We start from the raw sequence: 18,070 nt of genomic DNA on the forward strand, positions 1-18,070 counted from the left end.
TGCACGCCCAAATGGCTTGCCTTTTCTAACAAGGTTCAACAAACTCATCTCAGAGCACTGATCCAGAGGGACAGAGAGCACCAAGTGGCTTCACTGCTCAAGTGTAACTATGGCAAAGCAGTAAAAGGATGAATCTCAGTGCTGTCAGGTGGAGATCAGTCCCTGGCACTTCCGCAACAGTAAACTATGACAGGTAGGGGTCCACTGTGCAGCCTGCCGAGTCTCTTGGCCTGATCACTGCAAGAATTTGTGACTGATTGCTTAATCTGACTGTGCTGATCTGAAAATTGGAGATTATTACATACAATCATATAATCAGGGGGGCTTTCTTTCAACTTTATTGCGCTGAATACCCAAACATGAACTGCACAAAAGAGACAAATGATCCTCCACCTTCCAGCGTGCAATCATCAGTCAGCCGCTTATCAGAGGATTGGATCCCAGTGACGAGGGTAGATTTTACACGTTAGGGATTAGAGTTTTGGAAGCATCAACCATGCATCCAGCACAGAGAAGACCTTTGTGTGTTAGCCCATTATTAAACACTGTGGGAAAACCCAGCTTTGCTTGCATTGGAGACAAAAATCCCAGCGGGAGATAGTAGCTAGAGCAGCAGGAAAGACCCTTTTAGACATGTGCTCCTTGCCATTATTCTGACTGCATATAAACCTCAGCTTTAAAGCCTTTTCTATGAAGGTAATGATGGTGAGCTTACTACACAGTTCTTACACACTTTAACAGCACAGTTTCATGACTATTCTTTAACTATGTCATAGCATCCAAGATTTCCTGACAACACATTCTGAAGTATCTGTAAATGTCAGCAAATAAAACGACCCTCTTCTCCCTTTTCAGGGTAGAAATCATGGTCCACATTCATTATACACATTTATATTTCTAGCTCCTTAGATTAAAATCGAGCTCTTTATTTAATCCTGCTATCTTGGTGAATCCTGGTATTGCAGCTCCACTGAGCATGACTTTTTTCCTCCATTAATGCCATACAAGTTTAGATCACAATCATCATAGTAAGCTGATTAAACTGATTATGGCTAAAATTATTATAATTTTGATCAATACAGAGATCATGATAATCTGTCACAATTGTGATTAACTGATTTTAAATTTAAAAATATATTTTTTTATTGCACTCACACAGAACTCTGCTTTCACATTTGTACAAATCTCTGCATCAAAATAAAATATAATTAAAAAGAAAAACAAATTTAAATCAACAGGGCACCACTTTCCCCTTTACACTATGTTACATTCCTGTAATTTCATCTTTATAAAATAATCTTGACCCAAGCGCATCTCCTAAAAGCAAAATGCAAATTCTTCATTTCCTCCATTTATTGTGCATGAATGAAGGATCTGAATAACACTGGCAGCAAAGTACTCAACAGCCATGACACCCCTCTCCGTTTCCTGTGCGTTGTTTTACATACGGCACAGGTATTTCCACTCTGGAACAGAAACAGTACAAGATGACGACCCCCTTTTGTTTAGTACGCTGACAGTCTTCCTGAAGCTCTTTAAGTTTAGTGAAAACACATCTTTGGCCAAATGAAATGTGTCTGTTTTGGTGATTTCAGTGCATCTTTGCGTGAGCTCAATGTGGATATGAAATGTTGGGACAATTCATCTTAGCAATCATTCCATTGTTTTTCTTGGACTTCATGAATTAATTATATTACAGTTTGAAGTGTGGTTTTTTTTTGTGGATGATGAGTTATTTATGCTTCTTTGCAGCGAGGACACAGCTCTACAGCACTCTTTGCATACGATTTACTCCTGGTTAACATACCTTGTGCTACGTCTAATGCATTTCCAAACAACAGATCGAACGTCATGAAACGATCTGTTCACCTTGTGCTGTGCCAAAAATGAATTTTGTTCCATAAATGTGTCTTTTATTGTAGTGTTACTCTTCCAGAGAAGTCTGTGGAACTTAAAGATGCATGATGCAAGTAACAGCTAGGTATGGATATGCAGACACGCAGTCAGGTGGGACCACTTGATTTCCTTTTGCCTTGTGTTCGACTGGTGGAGCCTGCATTTTTAGCATCACATGATCATGTTCATTTAACTGGGAAACCAAAACCATGACCAAGATTAAAATGTGATTAACTGTGCAGGCCTAACCTAACCTATACTACCGGTAATTAGCTACCTTTAGTGACCAAAGTCACTAAAGGTAGCTAATTATTTCTGTTTCTGGACATAGCACCTAGGGCTGGGCGATATGACCCAAAATTCATATCTCGATATTTTTTAGCTGGATGGCGATATAAGATATATATCTCGATATATTTTTTTTAAAGCAATAAAGTAAGAACAAAAAGAGAGTTCTTAGTCAAAGCTGTGTCCCAGATGTCACACAGGCACTTTTATTAACATAGAGCAGATGTACATAAAATTTACTCAAAAATAAATTATGAGCATTTATTAAATAATAATGCTCCATAAATAAAAGAAAACAATGTTGTTTTTGTGCATAACAAAAAGCTCACAAATGTGCAGTCAAAATGTAAACTAAAAGACGCTGAGCACAATAACAAAGACAGATTTCACAGCTGCTCTGTTCCCAACTTGTACTGCGTGACTTGACAGCCTGGAGTTTGTAATCCGCTTCGCAACCACGTCTCTTAACAGATGACATTTACGGTCCTTATACACAGTAGGGTAATATTACGTTGAAGCACAGTACGTATCGCTCCGCGAGGCTCAGCCGTAATGCTCCGACAATCCATCAAGCGGTGCAGCTCCGTAGCTTACCAAAGTCGTACTAAAACATTTTTTGACAGATTGCTGAGCGCCGTGTACCACATAAAATCGGTTCACGGCCATCAAGCACAACCAGAATTCATACATAAGGCGCGCTGTCAACTTTTGAGAAAATGAAAGGGTTTTAGTCCGTGCATCACCTCTGGGCTGCATGGCGTTAGCGTGGTTAGCTCGTTAGCGTGGTTAGCTAGCTAACACGTTGACGCCGTCCAGCCCCACGCACAGGGCGATGCGCAGTAACTCGTTAACGGAGATTTGCCGTGTCCATCTTGTCGCTTCCTGCAGGTGAAGCGATGGGGGAGGAGGGGGGAGTTGTGTTCAGTGAAGGAGAGGCGAGGCCGAGTAACGTTGCGTAAAGACGAAAGTGGACGAAAGAGAGGCAAACTTGCGGCTCCGCAAGTATAATTATAACGTAACATAGACTATATCGATATAAAGGATATTGTCACATCTTATATCTCGTATAAAAATATATCGATATTTTTTAAAAACTCGATATATCGCCCAGCTCTAATAGCACCTGATGGCAGATGGCAAGAAAACACGGCTAGTGATGAAGACGAGAGTCTGTCTGTGCAGAGCTGCAATATGGGAAAGGCTTCTTGATCATGGCTAGCTGGCCATATTTGATATGTCAAACCTTTTTACTTCCACAATTTACCAATTGTCTATCCTGGAATCAATCCATACCCATGAAGCCAGACATTTTTAAATCTGCATTTCCATGGTCCACATCTCGGGCTACAACTCACATTGAAGTCTGACACACAAGACTACTTAATGTCAAGACAAACAATTAATCTCCACAAAAAGTTATGACTAGTATAAAAATATATAAATATATAATCACTTATACTACTTAAATGCAAATTTCCATGACTTTTTCAGCAATTTATGTTTTTTGAAACAACTATAGTCTGAGTCAAAACTCCATGCAGTTACCTTAACAGATAGACATGTAGATCACAACTACACAAGGCTCATATGTTAGTGGGTGGCTGTGGCTCAGTATTTAAAGGGGGTCATACACTAATCAGGAAGGTCAGCGGTTCAAGCCCCAGCAACTGCTGTAGATATATCCAGTGGTGTGTGGGTAGAACCTGTATGCACAGAATAAAGTGCTATGTGAATGGGTGAATATGGCTTGAGATGTGAAGTGCTTTGAATGGTCAATAAACACCACAGAAGCATGCTCTAAATACTTAAATTTTTTAAAGTTACTAGGCTTAAAAGACAGGACTGTTCTGGAGACAAGTTATCTCACCAACTCAGTTTTTAATTTGCAAAAGAAAAAAAAAGAAAAAAGAAAAAAAAGCACTGCACAAACACTGATTTTACTGGGAATTATAGAGAATTAAATGTTCAAAGTGTGGCTGCACTTCACTAGAGGCTATGCTAACAATGATAGTTGCCATAAGCATAAGAAGTCTTTTATACATGTGGCAAATATTTCCCCATCTGCGCTGGCTTTCCCCATCACTTGTGTTTCTGACAGAAACCATGAGAAACGTGTAAGAGTGACTCATCACACTGACTGTTGCTATAATCAAGCCAAAAGAACAAAAAATTACAATGCCTTGCCATGCTGTAGGGAGGACTTGTGTGGAAGTCTGAAATCAAATGTTGCTCAGACAGCAGAGATTTTTGAAGAAATGCCACACAACCAGCTCTAAATAGTCAGGTTGATGACTGTTATACAGTTAAACACCTAAATATTACATGGATGTGTGGTCTGCGTGAGCTGCATATTTGATGGAAAAATATCACCTTAACACCACACATGCTACAGAGAACTGAATTATTGCTGTTAAGCAGAGCAAGGAATTTTAACAGAGTTTTCCTAACATCTTAAGTTTTATTTTGCTTACACTATTTTGCGCAGAGAAACAAAATTTCACAAAAACCAAAAACTACCAGAGTCAAACTCATAAGCTGATGCTAACAGTCATTCGCGTATCCTTGTTGCTGGATAACAGCCTGCAGTCATCTATTGTAGTTTTTAACAAGTCCTACACACGTCTCATGAGCATTTGCTGCCCATTCAAATCTCTAGCTCCTCCGGATTCGATGGTCTGGCATGGACCTTAGTCTATAGTTCACCTCAAAGATTTTTAATGGGATTCAAATAAGGGTTTTGACAGTCTAGTCAATAACATTTCCTTTGGTCTTCTTGACGTAGTTCTTGACCAGGGCTGACACATGTTTGGGGTTTATGTCGTGTTGGAAGACAAAGTAACAACACAGACCCAGTTTTGTTACTATTTGTGGTTCTCTTTCAAAATCTCACATATCCTTCTTTATTGATTTATTCCTTTCACCTTGACGAGATTCCCAGTTCCAGATGCACTGAAGCACCTCCATATCATAATACTCCCTCCACCATGTTTTACTTTGGGGCCGATGTTCTTTGGATAGTGCACCGCTCCCTTTTCCCCCCTTCAAACATAAGCAGCCTTTCTTTGGGAAAACAGCTCTAGTAGCATCTCATCTGACCAAAGGATGAGCTTCCAGTATGCATAATCTTTCTCCAGGTTGCCCTCAGTATACTTCATTCAGGGTTGAAGGTGTCTCTTCTTGCAGAAGTAGAGTTTTTCTTGGTATGCAACCTCACAGTACATTCCTTTGTAGGATTTTTTGTAACCGTCTTCTTTGAGACTACAACTCCTGTTTGCCGAAGTCTTTCACTCACGTCTTGGCAGTTGTTCTGGTCTCTTTAGACACATCTCTCATTAGTTTTCTCTCCAGAGTATTTGAAATCATTCCTTTCATACCTCAGCCAGGCTTGTTCTGTACTGTGTGGCTTAATTTGAATTTCTTGAGGATACTTCTATCTCTCCAGTTCTTGACATTTTGAAATGATGTGATAACTTTGTATATCTATCTCCTGCTTCGTGAGCATCAACAATTGTTTTTTCTCAAGTCTAAACTGATTTCTTTTGTTTCCACCATGATGCCTTCTCAAGTGACAGCTCAAGTTTTTTACTGTGTGTAAATTGAAAGATAACCCCCAGTTTTAGTTTTAACTTGATATTGTGTGCAAAGACTAATAAATTATGCTTTGTGTTAAAAAAATAAATAAAAATCAGCGCTCTGTTAAAATAAAGAAAGAAATTTGACAGAAACTAGAAATTTTGGAGTGGAGATGAAGAAAAAGCTGCTTGGACCTTTGAATCCAGCCCTCTTTCCTCACTCACCACACCGGCACATATCACACGCATGTTTCTCTAGAGCAACTGCCTGGAAATGCCCACCATCACGGCTGTTTTTGAACAATATCTAATCTCCACAACCCTCCCCCTTCTGTATGACTCACAACTATAAACACTTGATTTTCAATGAGGCTGGACCACATGTCCTAATAACAAGTTCTGGGAGATACTACCCAGCCTTTAGATCTTAGCTGCTGTCGTCTTTCGTAGAGATAGACATGCCTGGACTTGAACTAGTAAAATAATGTGGAATATTATTTATTTACATGCAACAGCAAAATACAAACAGCAGATAGATCGAACACAAGTAGTCTCAGATTGGTCTCAATTTTAAGCATAATAAGCATCATAGATATCTGGTTTCCACTTTACTCCCTCTCTGTGAAACCCCTACCACAAAAAAAAAAGAATGACAAATGAGTAGAGTTCAGTGTAAAACATTGTTATCATTTAACAGCTTTCTGCACTTTTCTACTTCAGCCACAAGGACACTTGACAGTTCCAGGCAGTGTGGTAAAATGTGCTGATTAAGGGCACTCATCAGAGAAGAGATCGAAATGGCTGTGGAAGGACAGACGTCAACAATAAATCAAAGCACAATGACATAAAATTGCAGGGTACCGAATTCAGCAGATAGCCCTAGACGGGACACTGTGTTTAATATTTACTGGAGACAAGGGACTAAATGGTGGAATGTGGGTTCAACAAAGAGTTCAGAAAGAATTTGTTGCAAGTGCAGTAGATTAGCATATGAACAACAGCTCTGGTGTTCTGTGGGCTGGGTGAGTAGGCTCTGTCAGAGGACACCAGAAACTGGAGAAAATGCAAACATGCTAAGAGATCAGAGGGTGCATGCATATCTGAATATTTTAGTGGAAAAGTGGATAAAACACAATCATGCTGGAGAAGTGACTTATGAGAAGGTGCATTTTGCGTTACATCAAGAAAAAGCAATAATGCATCTAAGTGAGCCAGGTAAAGCTGTCTGATCAACACAAGCGACTAAAGGATTATTTTGAAAGTGCTTCATGGATTTTAACCCTTTAAAGCCGGTTGGAGCAGGCACGCTCTGTTTTGCGTAACTATATTTAAATCCCGGTAGAACCAGAACCACATAAGCTAGCGCAATAATTTTTTTGCATATGAAACCAGATGAGTTGTACTTACATCTTATGCCATCAGCTTGTCCTAGGTCACGGTTTTCTTCCACATAAAGCTTTGCAAAAATTGCATAAAAAGCGCTTGCAGGGACAAAAACATATTCCAGAAACGGGCTTTGCCGATCCGATCAGTTGTTCGGAACACTTCCTACATTGAAATAGACGTCAGTGCGAACTATCGCATGTCCGCCATTACCTCCACAAAACCGGAAGTGACGTCATTTTCGCGGAAAATATAATTTTTTACTTGTAGGCCTTATAAGCCTTTACTGGTGTTTTTATAAGTCATGTTTGACTCTATACTTTTCTGAATAGTTTCTAGGATGCTTAGAACTCAAATTGCACTGCTTTAAATAGTTTATTTTGATGCACGTGCTGTTTTCTCTGCAAATTTGCATTATAGGATTGTTTTTCGATTTTTCTGCAGTATATAAAAATTGGTGTATCTCAAAAATAAAACCATGAAGACACTCAAAATAAATTTCCTGTTGTTGTAAACTATTTTTTGCAACTTTTTTGTATTTAAAGTTTTGAGAGATAAACCTCTTAAATTTCTCTAAGTAGAAATATATGTTAACAAAAAAAACGTAGTTTTCTTTTGTAGTTTATTGCACTTTTTGCAATTTATGTAGTTACTATGGACTTAATGCATACATATTATTAAAATTTGGGCTATAATGGTTGTATTGATGTATAGCAACTTGAAATGCTCCCAAAAATGGCTCCACAGCATGTAAAAATATAAAGTAAGCTCTGGCGGACTTGGTTCTATGGTAGGTCATAAAGGGTTAAATAATTACATTGTAAATTTCATTCACAGTGATCACATATTTGCACAAATATTAGTATATACACCATCTCCTGTCTTCTATAGGATTTTTTTTTAAATCAGCTCTCTGTTCTGATTGGCTGACTGTAATCAGCACATTGGCAGTTTCTGCCAGCGTTACTGCAATCTGCCACAGCTCAAAAATAGTATGAATTCACGCTCCACGGAATATGGTTTTATTTCTTTAACCATGTAGGCACATTTCTATACACCCTCGCTGGCTTTTAAACAACAATATACAAACTACTTCTTTTCTATTAATTGGCACCATTTCACATTTGTTTGTTTGCTTACTCCCACCAGCTGGCTGGCACAGACTGAGGCACCGTTAACGTTTAAGCAGCTTTAGTCACTAAATGAGTTTTCACGCATATGCAGCAGCCCTGAAGTTTTCCAGATATCACCCAGAGGTGTACATAAGAACCCAAATGTCTGAATCAGTCAGACTGGACACTAAACACACTTTTAACCCTGCCAGCTTCTGATTGCAGAGTGTGTGTAACGGAGCCTAATAGTGCAGGCAACTATCCAAAAACTTCACAGTGAATCAGTGGGATTCATGTGTTGTACATCCTCGATGCCCCACCAAAGAACCACTGTAATCCAAATGCTCAATTTCCATTCATGAGATTGTGTCTGAGAATAATCTCTTGACACTATCCGGAATTCACGTGGAAAAACTGCCTTTGTAGAAAACATCTATAATTCGGAATAAGCAAGCTTTAATTTCTGTTGAAAATGTACCAACACTAATACTGCTTTACTGTATGTAAAATCAGAGCACCAAGTGGAACCACGTAGCCCCCAAGCTTTAGAAGGGGATGAATGTCAATTGGCAAAGATGACAGAATAGCTGCCACAATAAGGTGATAAAGTTTCTGGATAACTGCACAACGTATTTCAGTTTAGGTTTGAACTATAACTTTGCATTTTCAGGGGCTTCCACTGCATCTGTGTCATGTCAACATTTTCATTGACAGAACTGAAAGTGCACTCAAATCAACAACAACATAAAGGATAAATTTTTACTATGATGAATTTCCTGCTTCTGCAAATGCTTTTAAATGGATTTCCAGCATCTCATTTTTATGTGGCGTCCACACTTTACATTTACTGACTGAAAAAAAGAAGATAAGTCCTCTATGTAGACATTTCAACAAAGTATGAAATTCAAAGATTTTTAACCCATATAAAATGGGTAAGGGCATTCATCACTGAACATGAGCTGCAAATACGGCTGTGCGATATGACAAAATATATCGGATGACAAAATTAAAACATCTATTGTTTGTTTCGTAGTGTTGCAGAATACACCGTTTACTGCAATATTTTTTCATCATTTGGATGGTCACCACGTGGATGCAGCACCAGAGTATAAAAGTATGGCCAGTGATGATGAGGCAGAACCAGGTAGCTCCAAACAGAAGGACCAGTCAAATCAAGGACCTTTCTCCCAAACGAGCAGCTACCTCTGTAGCATGGACAAGGTTTGGTTATGAAAACTCTGACACGGACCAGAAAACTGTGCTATGCAAACTATGCCGCAAACCGGTCCCCAACCTGTTCTACCACAAACACAACAATCACGTGAAAGAGTATGGACAGAGTTTATGGATGAGAAGCAAAAAAGAGCCACCAGGTGCTCAAAATAAACCTTACACTCAAACGTTAGAACAAGCTTTTCCCTCCAGCACGCCGTGTAATAAGCACTCTCAAAGAAAATGACAGCCATTACAACTTCTATCTAAAATATAAGAAAAAAATCAACTCCAGGTACACAACACCCAGCTGAAAACACTTCACACAAGTCTAGTTGCCCAGAATTGTGATATATCTCGTTATCGGGATGAGAAATGTCTTATGTCGGGATATGAGATTATGGTCATATCGCGCAGCCCTAGTTGCAAATCTATCATGTAAAAAAAGAAAAATCGTGCCACACAAATGTCCTCTGATGTGTTCACAACCTCAAACAAACAAACAACACTCATGGGAATAAACACAGTATAGGGGCCATCGATCTAAATGTAAATCAGGTTGTATGCCATAAGTCTGGTTAACATTTAGATAAGTGGATTTTAATTTCCTTTAGAGAAAAATCCTCATTTTCACACAAATGAATCGATATGCAGTATGACTGCATGCTAGATCAATAAGACTAAAGCTAGAGCCATAAATATACTGGCAGGATTTAGTTTAGGAATGATAGTATTGCTGTGTACAACGGAGAATATACAACAGGGTGTAGAGTATACTAGAGAGTTACCTTCACTTTCAGAGGAATAACCACAAGTGACCAGTAATAACAGAGTTTTAAATAGCTATCTACCCCTCCTCCAACAATTACAAAAAAAATGTACAAATCAATATGCATTTTTATTAATTTCTGAAGACAGTAGGTCTCCTTAATATTCATTCTTAATGGATGTGCCATCAGCTCCTATTATTTGTGCCAGGATTCACTTTAAACTGCTTGCAAAGTCGTACTCCCTGCTAACAAGTGACAACTGGTAGTACGAATTCAGTGTCAAACACACATGAGCTAAAACATTATGACATCTCACAGGTGAAGAGAATAATTCTGATTGTTTCAACGCAATAGCGCATGTCAAGGTCTGTGACATGCTAGGCATTAAGTGATCAATTAATCCAGTAGGCCTTGAGGGGCATAACCAGTGACAACTGAAAAGAACCTCCCGGCAGTAGTTCAAGGAGGGATAAATAACCTACACAGTCTGAACCGCTGCAGCTCTCTCTGTAATACTTAAAAACAATGTCCTGCTGTCTCATCACCAAATACCAAATGATGATTTCAAAGATCTTACACTTAGTCTACGCCTAGGTAGCTCAAACTGCTTTGTCAACACAGGACTGACCATGATCATATTTGGAGTGTTGGTTCATAATTCTACACAGTGACCCGGGAGCAGAGAGCAGTACGGCATGAACAAAACACACATGACAACTGCTGTTTCACTTACGATTTTCTCAGAAACATCCTTTTTTGAGTCTACTAAACATCAGTCCCTATTCTAACACTTAGAGTGCAGAAAACTGTTCAAAGTGGAGTAGACTGGTATTGGCTGGCTCTTTCTCGGCATCATATCAAACAGAAAGGAAGAGACACACCCAAAGTGGGCAGAGATTTTTAGTAGGAGATCCTGAATACTGGCACGCACTTGCATAAACACATGCAGTACACCATGTAGGCAGAGTCTGCACACCATTTAAAGAGGCAGCTGGTGCATATGCCAGATTCCATGCTCAGTTCAACAGGCATATGTGCCTTTCTTGACCATATCATGCAAACACAACAGACTAAGTCTTAATGCTAAGCAACAATGCAACCACCATTTAATAAATAAATGCATCTTAAAATTTACTTATTTAAAAATTTTCCTGAACAACCAGACATTTATTACAGGAATAACCGTTCCTCTGGGCAATCACAAAAAACATTTAAAATACAAAAACAAAATATAAGAGATTCTCCTTCCATCCCCTTCATCATTCCGGGATACATGACTAGCACGTCAAGGAGAAAAACAGGCACACCCAGGGTCTTACATATAACACGGTCACTGCTATATTACAGCTTATTTTATGTTAGTGTGTTTGGTTTTACAATGAATGTGTACTTTGTAGAGCCTGTAGAGCCTGGCCAAACCTATAAATTTGGTGACAATGATCTCAAAATCAGCACAGATGAAAATAATGCCCATATAGAAATGTTTTAAGAGTTACATTTTAAAACTGTGGCCAAATAATCTGCAGACCTTTTTCCTTTCCTCCGACAGCTTTATCTGGCTCGTAATTTTTCTTGACTGGAGTAAACACATTTGTAAGAGTATGTAGAAAAACCAACAACATGAACATATCAGTTCCCTAAAATCACCCCATGCCATTTAAAGAAGATCCATAACAAAGGCACACAGTTAACAGCTGTGTAGTTACCACAGCAGAGAGCTCAGGCTGCTTAAGTTCAATCTCTGATTATTCTCTACTCCTCAAAAGGCTTTTTACACATAGCTGGTTTTTTATCTTTAGTGTACAGCAAACTCACAGCTAGAGGTATGTGTGGAGTAAAATCATCTCTGTAGATAAGTTTGTGCACAAAAAGATACCTTCCTTTGAACCTTAAGAGGTACTAGCATTAAAAGTCGCTATTCTGTTGCAAAGACTTGTGGGTTTAAAATTATTCAAGGTACTATAAACCAAGAGCAGAACTGTCGCTTTAAGTATCAATGCCTGCAGGTTAGCTAACCGGTGAACAAGTTAAGTTTGTCAGTTTCATTCACAAAAAGCTTGCCATGGCTCCCTCGCCTCGCCACCTCACCACCGCCTCATCGACAGGACAGTAACCCAGAACTGTGTTGAGTTGGCAAGCGAATTAGCCAGCTAGCTAGTGAGCAAGCCAAGTCACTTTATACTAAGCAGATGTATCGTTAGCATACAAGCTAACAGGGATATCCATTCCAGAGACAGAGTCGACAGTGAGCTTTGAAGTTGCTGCTTGCCCCCCCCCACACACACACACACTCTGGTTCCGTTAACACACGCCGACCAGCTGGAGGCTTTCTTCATGACTTATCGACAAAGTGCTTTACGAGGATAACTTAAAATGTGACAGAAGAGGACGCGAAGACTGGTGGGGGGGGGGGGTTTAAATGTTGCTTTGCTGGTGTAAAACTCAACTGTGAAAATATCAGCTAGCCCTGTATATGAGTGTCTGGACAGCGGGAGCCAACAGGACGATAAAGAGGTAGCAACCTTACCTGGAGGATGAAAGGTGTCGTGCAAAGTCGGAGTTTGGCCAGACACGTCAGTAGCTTCTTTTCGCTTTGTCGGTCAGTTTAAAAGACTCCTGCTTTACCTTTGGCTGGATCACGGTCAACCAAAGATACTGCCTGACTCTGCTGCCTCCCAGCCACAACAGCGACTGAATACAGTTCAGCGTCTGCTTCTCACTGGGAAGAATCCTTGGCATCGCGAGATAGGGCGAGAACTCGGGGGTGTCTACGGACCAATCACAGTAGCCGGCTGGAGCGAAGCGTTTGTTTTTGTTAGGGTTTGTGTGAAAGTCTGAGAGACAGTCTGCTTCTCTATCAAATAAAATAAAATAAAATAAAATAAGCATTTTTATTTTTCTAAAGTTAATATACCTTTTAACTAACTTGAAACCCATTTTACATATTATTATTATTATTATTATTGTTATTATTATTAGCATTGTTATTAGTATTATTAATGCAACTAACATTAGGCAAATCATTTTTTTAAAACTACCTGAAATAAAATACTAAAACAAGAACATAAGTGACCAAGTGATTATTATTATTAAGGCAACACTGCATTAATCAAAAGCCTAACTGCTACAATCTGCACATAGAAAAATGTGGAGAACTGCATCAGTTGATAGCTAAAACAGCCTCAGGTTGCCTATAAGGTGTGTGCAATGCAGAGAAAGGACACAAGAATTATAAAGCAACTGTTCTACATAATGTAAATGACGGAGGAAGAATGCACTGCAGTATTTTTGACTAGAATGAAGAAACACTGATGAAATTCTCAGATGTGTTACATTAGATGAGATTATTTAAGTTTTCTTAGACCTCTAATATCTTTTACAAGAGACTGCATGAGGGTATTTCAGTAAAGCATTAAATAAATGAGAAATCCAGTCATCTTCACTATATCCCATGTCTTATGAAGTACAACGTGAGAAAGAATAAAAGAAGATGATATCATCATAGGCAAAAGGAACCCAGAGTGCAGCACATGCATGATGCAAGACTGCACCACTCTCTGATGGGGAAAAAAAAACAACATCTGAGCATTCTCACATTTTCTCTGTGAGTGTCGCATATCCCCGCAGTTAACTTAACGGGCACTAATGCAGTCTCAGTAGCTTTAGCTGTCCTAGTTGTGGATGCTCATTAAAATCAGGTATAGATTCTCCAGTCCACTGGTGCTTAATAGTTTAGTGGACTCAGAGGAATCCAGATTTCTTTTATTTTAAATTCTTCCTATTTTTTTAAATTTACTTTTAAGATTAGCAAGCCAGCATCTTCAGCCCTTCTTTCATCTAAAAATATGTTTAAAATTCAGTCAGCTCTGTTTTTTTTTGTTTGTTGTTTTTTTAAAAAACATGTAGAAAGATCCTGTATGTTTTTCTTTCATTATGGTTTGAATACTGAAATGATTTTGTTTTGGTGAATTAGAAGTCAATGAACAGGATCATCTAAAGTAAGCAAACCACAACCAGCACATCACATCGCATTATAACATTTTAAGCTGCACAATTAATTAATGGCATTTGCCTTACACTTATTTTAGAATGCAGTGTTATGTGGATATGTGAATAATTCTAAACCAAAACCAGTTATTTATTGTCCTGTAAATAAATTCTTATATTTAAAGAAAGAAATGTGAATGCAAGGTTACTTATAAGCCTCTACACTAACATGGTGATATTACCACTGTTTGGCTGTAAGTGCAGCCATCACAGGTGCATTCATAAAAAAAGAAGCAATCCACCAGTTAGCTCACAAACAGCAAAATTCCTGGGAGCCCACAGAAGACAACTGCAGTGGATGACTGCAGAGTTATTTCACTGGTTTAAAAAGTGTTCATACTTTCTAGTCAAGAAGTCAAGTGTAGTCAAGAACACTCTCAAGGAGATATTGTGAAACTACAATCAAGAGAGACCTTCAAGAATGGAAAAGATTAAGTGTTTACACCAACATGCAAACCACTGACTACACTGAGGATCAAGAAGGCCCGGTTGTTTTTCTGAAAAAAAATATTCTTTGGACAGATAAAGTTGAGATTAATCTATACCATAATGATGGGAAGAGAAAGGAAGAGAACCTCTCGTGATCAAATCCATACCACATCATCTGTCAAACAGGGTGCAGGCAGTGTTATGGCGTAGGCATTTAACTAGATCACTAGCACTGATGATGTGACTGCTGATAGGAACAGCAGAATGTATTCTGAAGTTTACAGGGCTATACTTTCTGCTGAGATTCAGATAAATACTGCTTCACAGTGCAAATGGATAATGATCCTAAACAAACTGCAAAATCAACCCAGCAGTTTCTCTGGGCAAAGAAATGGGAAATTCTTTGTCATTGCAACATTATGGTTGCTGTTCAGGCCAAGTCAGTCATCTGATTTCAACCCAGCAGAGCATGCGTTTCAGTAACTGAAGACAAAACTGGAGGGACCCACAAATAATGGTGTCTACAGTAAAATCCTAGCAGAGCATCTCAAAAGAGGAAAGACAGCATTTGGTGGTGTCTGGTTCTAGACATCAGGCAGTCATTGACTGCAAAGCATATTGTCACAAACCAGCCCAAAGGTCAGACAAAGGGAGGGAGATCACACATATAAATTTGTCTTAGAGGAATAAAAATGTAAATTAAAAGAAATAAAAATGTAGTGGCCAGATCAGTCATGTGAAGAGTGTGAATTCACGTATGTTGCAAAGGTCTCTAAATGAAAAGTGAAGTTAATCCAAAGCCAAACCCAAACCAGCTGTTCTCCTGCCTGCTGGAAAGAAGTGAAAACATTAAACATTAAACCATTAGCCAACCATTAGCCAAGTGCCAACAGATGTGCCGTCTCTCAATATCTGCCTATCACAACCTGCTGCCTTCAACACAAGACCAGAAAGAGGCAGAACAGAGAAGGCTGAGTGGGTAGGGTCATCATAGTATTCATCACATTATTAAAAACAATGATATTTGAAATTATTTTAGGTTGTTTGTTTTATTTTGATCCTCTGAAAACTGTGGACCATGTTGAAAAATGACTGTAACTGCTAAACAGATGATACAACATTTTTGTTGAATCCCTTTAATCAAAGCTGAAAATCTGCACTTCGATCACATATTGACCGCTTGATTTAAATTCCACTGTGGTGGTGTGTGAAGGCAAAGCTACCATTGTCCAAAAACAAATGGACCAAATTATATATGGCAACACCAACATATTTATTTTCCTTCTTTTAAAAAAATTATCTAGGACTGCCATTACTTTAAGAAATGTATCTAATCTAATCTAATAAAATTCTATTGACTATATATTATATAATTTTAGCTATATGATTGTTCTAGTGCTACTTGGAGAATGTTAGCAAAGATAGACCGTTAAACCAAGATAAAATAGCACGGTTGTATTTAGCTACAAGCAAAGGAAATGATAGGTTTTCTATGAGTGAATGTCACATGTCATGATTCCTATTATGTGTTCGAGCTAGTTGCTTTACCCTTGCTAAACTGCTTAAATATAATATCCATTTGCTTTTAAAGTCTAACATTGTGGACAAAGGTAAAACTTTTTATATGTTACATCTCTCAAATAGTTTTAATGGGTTGTTCCAGCCCTTGAATTGAACACATCCTTGGGGGCTATTTCCTGGTCACTAACGTTTAACCTAGCAATTTTTCCAAGTGCAAGGATCAATGAGGAGAGCTACTGTTAGCAGGTGTGGCAGCTGATTGCACTCAAGGTTTGCTAGTAAGTTGCATCATTAGAGTTTTAGTGGGATTGGCATTTAGACACAGGCAGTTAGAGCTAGGCCAGTCTCTTCAACACCGATCTCTATCAGCTTCTATTAACCTATTAGGGAAAAGGACCAGACTCTGACCTTCAGATGGAAAGCCGGTCCAGACTTCCTTTCCTTTCTTCACTTGCTTTAGACTTTCCTTGTAACTGGGATCTAATGATAAATAATAATGATAATAGCAATGATAAACCACGAAACTAAAATATGATAGCTTGGTTGCATTTATTGCTCCAAAGGGCATACTACAGCAACACAGAGCTAGAATCAGTCCGGAAGATGGAGATAATTCTATACTCACAGAGGTATTTATGTGTTTCTTTGAGCACCAATTTTAAGTCCAGAGTTTATTTTCCATTCCTTTTAAAATGTTGTTTTTCTATAAGTTTTCTAATATTCCTTTATTACAAAACCAAAGGAAAAATGCACACACGTGTGTGTACACACACTCACACACACAAATCATTGTGATGTTTCTCCTAAAACGTTATACAAAGCTGCGGGGGAGGGGGCGTTATTGTCATTATGAACAACTTGGCAATAGAAACTTCATATTACATCTTCTTTTATAGTTAATGTAATTACCTCTCAGAGAGGTTTTATGAGAGACAATATTGCCAAATAAATGAAGAAAGAAGATATTTGAGTGTGTCGAAATATATTTAAGCGTGGTACAAAAAAGCTATTTGATTTTGTGCTGTGTATTTGTGTCCCTGTACTGTGATGAGTACTCTGATAAACTTTATTGATTCAAATCAGAAAACAAATTTGGATCAAAAGGGACATTATTAACTGTCAAAACTCAAAAAGACAATAATGGGACTGGTAACGGACTGAAATGTAAAGGAAACGTGGTTTTATAGCCCATTTGTCAGCATGCACAGATGCTATTCAGTCATTCATTCTGTGCAGAGCGATATTGTGCACGTTCACTGCTGAAAAGAAGAGAAACACACGCATGTACACACACACACACACCCAAGAATTTGAATGTGGTATTAAATATAGGCAGTTCAAAAGCGATCGTTTTCTCTTTTCATTTCTTCAACTGTTGAACCCAAGGAGCAGGGCTGAAATGTGAGTTGCTTTTGGTGAACACTCAGCAAGGGTCGTTCAGTCAGCAGAGACTATTTCAGAGCTTAATCATATTTCTGACAAGCAGCAGCAACCTTCTCGATCAAACCCCACTTGCTGAGCACCATTGCCCCATCCCGTGACTAAATTCTATGGAAATTAAAAGCTTTTTTTTGTTCTTTGTTTTTTTTTTTAAAAAAATTCATTCAAAGGCTGATTAAACACATCGCAGCTGAGGAGATTTCTGAGTGTGTTTTTGTGGCTCAAACACTCAAAGTCTAAACTAACCTCACCACTGAAATGTGGACTCACTGAAGCTGCTGAAAAGAACTTCAAACACCAGTCCTACTTTTAATACCTGTCAGGAACCGTTCCAGAGCAACGGCAGCATAAATTGGGGATTAGCAGGCTTAACGCCCTGTCTTAAAAATCAAAATCCTTT

The 18,070-nt window shown here is 38.6% G+C and overlaps 1 protein-coding gene across 1 annotated transcript in view; it reads right to left on the reverse strand.

Moving 5' to 3' along the window:
- Nucleotides 1–12,941, reverse strand: part of glceb (glucuronic acid epimerase b) — a 62,926-nt gene extending 49,985 nt beyond the window's left edge. The window contains exon 1 of the mRNA XM_085405697.1: nt 12,761–12,941. The gene's annotated coding sequence lies outside the window, so the exon portion shown is untranslated. The remainder of the gene's footprint in view (nt 1–12,760) is intronic.
- Between the last annotated feature and the right edge of the window lie 5,129 nt (nt 12,942–18,070).

The sequence above is a fragment of the Rhamphochromis longiceps genome, linkage group LG1 (genome assembly GCF_057381845.1).
Source record: "Rhamphochromis longiceps isolate RC_006_pf linkage group LG1, R_longiceps_female_GT1.1, whole genome shotgun sequence".
Taxonomy (NCBI): domain Eukaryota; kingdom Metazoa; phylum Chordata; class Actinopteri; order Cichliformes; family Cichlidae; genus Rhamphochromis; species Rhamphochromis longiceps.